Source organism: Mastomys coucha, unplaced genomic scaffold, assembly GCF_008632895.1.
Source record: "Mastomys coucha isolate ucsf_1 unplaced genomic scaffold, UCSF_Mcou_1 pScaffold20, whole genome shotgun sequence".
NCBI classification, from domain to species: Eukaryota; Metazoa; Chordata; class Mammalia; order Rodentia; family Muridae; genus Mastomys; species Mastomys coucha.
This window is the reverse complement of record NW_022196903.1, coordinates 111817987-111824086: the sequence shown is the minus strand read 5'-3', so window position 1 is coordinate 111824086 and position 6100 is coordinate 111817987. Positions and strand designations below refer to the sequence as shown.

At 46.5% G+C, this 6100-nt stretch overlaps 1 protein-coding gene across 36 annotated transcripts in view; it reads left to right on the top strand.

The window, feature by feature from the left end:
- Cacna1c (calcium voltage-gated channel subunit alpha1 C) overlaps positions 1–6100 on the top strand; it is a 529265-nt gene that overhangs the window by 426303 nt on the left and 96862 nt on the right. The window lies entirely within an intron of this gene.

Here is a 6100-nt window from a genome sequence, read left to right as displayed (position 1 = left end):
CTGGTCTACAGAGTGAGTTCCAGGATAGCCAGGGCTACACAGAGAAACCCTGTCTGGAAAAACCAAAACACAAAACAAAACAAAACAAAAAAAAACAAAAACAAAACAAAACCACAAAACGTCTTCGATGTGTGAAAGTGGTGAGACATTGAGACATTGTTAGCTATTCTCCAAGAGATCTGAGAAGGAGAGCTGTGCTTACTTAAGGGAAGGACAGTGCTCCATCTCTATGCTCAGCTGGAGGATCCCTGTGCCCACACCCCACCCATACTCCACACGCTTCCAGTATAAGTTTGGATGGAGTCAGGCTCACAGGAAGCAGATGCCTCCCCAGCAGTTGGCACTCTGCACAAATAGCCTGTCTGTCATTACCTTTCCACTATCCACCCTTGTACATTTGAATGTATACATTTCCAGATGGCTTGAGACTGAAGAAGTAGCCTCCTGTTAGACAGTGGAATTATTCTGCTTAGGGACTTTTTGAGGCCTGAAAACAGTTAGTACTTCTTGCACGGGGGGCTGTGGGATGCCCTCGGGTCAAGCCAAATTTTAAAACAATGTTTCTTGTCAGTATTTTCACAATAAGAAAACGCACCAAACAGTTAAAAGAGAATCAATAGACAATCATGCCAAGATGTTATAACAATATCTAGCAGTGATTCCTTTTCTAAATGAAGCTGAAAAAAAAAAAAAAAACCCAGATCTCAAACATGGAATGTGTCAAATTTTTTTAAGAGGCAGTGAAAACTCGAAAGTTAAAAATAGTGTTTATCAGACCCAGGAATGGCAAATAGAGTCAGTAGCAACCATGTAACAAGAGGCAGCATGAAAACAATCCTTTAGGTCCTGTCTCAGGACTCAGACAGGAACCTAGCCATCAACTCTGTAGCTCACCGTGGTCCAGAGGATGTTCTGAGAGATGGACCTGCCTTTTGCTGCCACCAGTGTGATGCCTAAGCAGTTCTACCCGGGCCAAATGACTTATTTCTCTTTACCTCAGTCATTTCATATGTAAAATGGAACGTCTTCTCCTTCTCTCTTGGGTAATTGTGAGGCTGAGTTGCTCTGAGGGTTAACACGGAGCTACCATATCTTACACACAGCGTACCTTAGTGCATGTTAGCATCTAGTATTGCTAGTGCTTCTACTGCATTTGTTATAAACCAAAATACACCTGTATCCCCTGCTCCTCCCCTGCAGCTGCCTCCCACACTCTCAAATGCACCATTAGACTGACTTAGGAAGGCACATTCATCCTCAAGCAAGACCACATATGACAATGGTTCTCAATCTGTGGGTCGAGACCCCCATTGTCACACCTCCATCTCCAAAAAATATTTAAACTACAATTCAATTCATAGCAGTAGTAAAATTACTGTTGAGAAGTAGTAATGAAAATAATTGTCTTGTTGGGGGTCACCACAGCACGACTAGCTCTCCTGAAGGGTCACAGCATTAGGAAGGGTGAGAACCACGGACGTATGGGCTGCCCGAAACCCTATGTGAGTACCACTTGTGAATCTTCCACCCTATAACAACAATCTCCAGGTCTTTGCCCAGAGTCTTGACCTCCCAACTTTCTTTACTTCCTTCTAAAGCCCTCTACTCTGAAGCCCATGGAGCCTCTCACCTCCTTCAAGGCCACCAATAAACAAGACTATGGTATTTGTAGAATTCCCAGGCAGGAATCTATGGAGAAGATGCTCAGACCCAAGAACCACGTGCTTTCTTTTACAGGAAGGGAGTTACCCCTGGGGTGGTGACTGTCACCTAGAGGACCTTAAGAAGATGCATAGATGATTTGAATATGCCTCCTCTCAACCCCTGACAGGTTCATGTTTTTAGGGGCCAGTTAGGTAATGCTGAGCAAGCATGGTATAGCAACTCAAATAAGCACCTTCTTACAGCTCTCAAGGTCAAGACCAGGCGGTCTTGGCATCCTGATTCCATGCAGGATGGAGAGGACAAGGATGCTACGAGGAGGAATTGTGCCTTCAGCCCAAACTGTCCTAGCCCCTGACCAAGACAGTCTAGAATTCCTTACAGCTCCTTCCGATGGGCCACATACCTCTTTATACTCCTGTCATACATGTACTTCCAGAATCTGCCACATCCTCAAGAACCAGGCTCACAATCACTGCAGTTTTGAACCAAGGATTCCCATTTCTGGGGTCCTAATGGCAGGTCCAGGGAGAGGAAAGAGTGTGGTTGTGTTTACTCACTGCATGTATTCTGGCCCCCACATCACCTTATTTGGATTCTCATCCCTTCTCCGTCTGTCCTCCCTATCGTGAGGCACAATCATACACAAACTTACCGTGTGAAGTCCCGCTTATAAACACTCTTCTCGCAATAGGTACCTTGCCACCAAGACCAAGAGAATGTCTTCACCCCTCAGCATTAGAATGTTCTGGAGAGCTGTGGTGCTGACCCCCTCCGGAACAGAGGAGTAGGTTGAGGCACTGCAAAGCAACCTCAGCAGCTAGTCCTGTTGTTTCCAATAGTGGTTATTTATAGCAAGCTCAAGAGCGGTTGGACCCCACCATGAAGGGAAAGAGCTGTCCTGAGATCTTTGAAGCAAACGATTTCTGAACTGAAAGGGTCTGGAAAGGCTCAGATCACTGTAAAAGAGGAAAGAGAACTCTGCAGAGCCCCAAATCCCAAAACAGATGGACAGAAGGAAACGAGAGGGGGACGGAGTGTCCCTGAACTGAGGGTTGTGACTCAACCCCAGAGGCTGAGGGAAAAGGTAGCCGAAGGTCAGTGAGTGAAAAAGCTGAAGAAGGCCAGCAAGGCAGAAAGGAGAGGGCAGGGGAGGGTTTAGGTAGAAGGGAACACAACCAGGTCAGACTCCCTCGAGTATACCACAGTTGAGGAGCAAACAGTGAGCCAGCGGGGACAGGAACAGGTAGGCAGAAACACACACTGGAGAGGGAGAGGGTACGCAGCAGGAGATTCACAGATGATGCCCAGTGATGGGGCTGAGCCCGGCGGGCCCAGCTGGGCTGCGCTGTGTGTGAACTCTTACTCAGCTATGTTCTGACCACAGATGTTTAGGTCTCCCAGGTTTTCTGTGCCGTCTGCAGCTGGAGACCTAAGGATTTCTTCACCAAAGCTCTCTTTACTGGTGTGTGAGTCTTTAGTTCATGGTTTTGATCAGTTAGGATAACAGCTGATGTGTCATGAAACCTTCCAGCTTGCCACCAGCTAGCTCCCTGGAAGGGACCGTGGTTCTTGGGAGGGGGCTGTAGTCCTGTGCTCAGCAGTGATAGCCTTGAGACACGGATCAGGAGAGTTTGCAGGGCGGAGGCCAGTCACCCTGTATTGCCAAAGCTGCAGACTGGACTACCTACAGATCTCACCATATTGTCCATGGTGACCCACCAACCCTGTCCCCAGTGCCAGCTGTGGTCTGCTGGCCTCAGACAACCAGTTCCCTCACCTCAGACCCACACTAACGTTCTTTTTAAAAATTACATTTTAATGTTATTTTAATGTAACATTTTATTAATTCTTTGAGAATTTCTCACATAATCAAATGCATTTGGATCGTAATTACCTCCCACTCCTCCTTCTAACTCCTCCTAGATCCACTTCCCAGCCCCTCCCCCTCCCAGCTTCATGTTCTTCTACCCTTCCCCTGCTCCCATCTCACATGTACACACAGACAAGTACGTGCCTGGGAGGCTCACTGCCTATCCCTCAAGTAAGTACACATGTGTTACATTTATAGTCAAATTCATTCATTCAACAAAATATTCATTGATCACCTCCTGTGAGCTAAGCACAGTTAAGATAATAAGGGAACCAAATGGCGTATGTGACTCCACTCACCCTTCTCCACAGACCTCAGTTCTGGTAGGTGAAAAGGAATGCTAAGCAAAGAAATGGATATTTGTCTGGTGGTGATATTTCTTGTAAAACTAGGCGAGCCGTTGTTCATCGGGTACTTCCTGTGTAAACCTGAAAACAGGAGTTCAATCCCAGAACCCATGCAGAGGAGGGCAGGATGATCCAAAACATTGTCCTTGGACCTCCACATGGTGCCTGTGCATACACACACACACACACACACCACAACCATACAATAATATTAAATGCTAAGAGATAATAGTGGCCAAAGTCAAGATTTGCTTTGAAGACAGAACCCTGGGATTTCCTACTGTGAGGTTAGGCATGTGCAGGTTGACCCTGCCACCATTCTTATTTCCTGACGTGGAAACGAGGGTAGGCAGGAAACCTCACAACTCATCATGTGGTACACCTTCCTCACCACCTGAAGCCTAGGCTTCCCATGATAGCTCCTAGGATCAGGGATGCAGGATGGAGTAGGGATTCAGAAAAGTTTTCACTCTAGCTCGTGCTTGCCCTTGGCCACCCCTTGCCTTCTCCTGGCCCTCAGGTGAGCTCTGCTTTGCTCCATGCTTCAATCATCTTCCACAGGCTCCACCTTCCCTTGAGCTTCAGGCCTCAGGAGACCCAGGGTCAGGAACTGTTCTCTGTCCTGCCTCGATATTCTGCCTCTTGGCCTGGTCTCTGCAGTATTCTCTGGAGTCCAGAACCTCCTTGGCTGACATCCCTGAATATCACCATGGCTCCCAGAGAGAGCTAAACCTCAGTTCAAGCCCTGAGTGCCATTTCCTTCACTGCTGTGTACTTCATGGAGGATAAGACTCTGACTTTCTATGATAGTCTAACTCTGCCTACGTGCAGACACTCTCCTCTCTCTGTAGCTGGACAGATAATATGCTCTGACGTTGCTGGTTTCTGAATACCAGTTTATTGAGTGCTTGAGAATCTCTCAATCCCCAGGGTCAGAGAGTGTGACCTCAGGCTTCCTGTGGGACCTGAGGAAAAGCATTAAGCTATGGTGAACATCTGAGTAACCTTTGCTCTCCAAAGGGTTTGGAGAAGCTGTTTCCAGTGTAATCAGGAAAGGCCTTCCAAACCCAAGTCTTTCTTGGTTTTAAGAAAGATCAATACTGAGTCTAGCCTATAGGGACTCCAGGGAACCTATCACACATCAGGGGTGTTCAGAGCAATCCAATCCTAGTGTAGAAGGACTGACTCCAAGGTACCATGAGACCAAGGAAAGTGAGGGAAACATTATGGCTACATACCACTCAATTTTGGGGGTAGCTTGCTGGCAGGAGGGGGGTCCGAAGGGGTAGCCAGGCCCATTGGATCCTGTAATTTGATTCAGAGAAAGGAATGAGTTTATGGGTTAGGATAAAAGTTACTTCATCCTTACGTAATGGAACTGGTATCTTAAGGCAGTACCCAAGAGTCAGCTATATCTCCGGAGCCAGGGATTGCGTGTACAGCCCTACATGCCATTCTATTGGTTTTATCTCTGTAATTTACTCCCAAATTATACAAGAAAAAAAAACAACAAGGGTTACTTTGTGGCAATTATCACAGATAAGACTCAACATGGCCATGGTCATATGAAGTTAAATCAAAAATCTGGGTTGTAGGTAGAGAGCTCAGCTACCAGCAGATGGATGTAACTCTGGTGGACCCTTGAAAAGGTCCTTACTCCCTATGGTCATTGACCTAATATGCTATAAACCCAAAGGATTCCCTAGAAGACTCTTGCCTGGAGCTGTCCCCAGTGGAGTGATAGATTAGTTGTAATCCTAAGTTATCAGAAACCTGTGGGTTCTTATTAACACTAAACATATCTAGGCCCGGATACAGGGTCAGAGTTTCCAGAGGAATGACTTTTGAAGAACCAACCACAAGTGACAGGGAAGTGGGTGCCGTCACTAAGCTCCGCCTACTCTCTTTACTGGGAGCAGGACTCTTCCAGCCTATCCAGATACCTGCTGCTGGAATCTGTTCAGACTGGCTTTTTTTTTTTTTTTTTTTTTTTGAGGAGGAGGAGAATTTGTTTTCTCTGTTAAAAACCCAAAGTGTTCACAGTAATTATAAACTTAAATTAGCTGTGTGCCAGACAGAATACTGAGCACTGCTTTAAGGAGAGGGAGAGAGTATCCCATCCAGGCTACCTAATGAGGTTCACACTCCTGTTAGCGGCTATGATGTTCACACTCCTGTTATCCCCACTTGCTTTGTTTTGTTTTCAGACAGGAAGGCA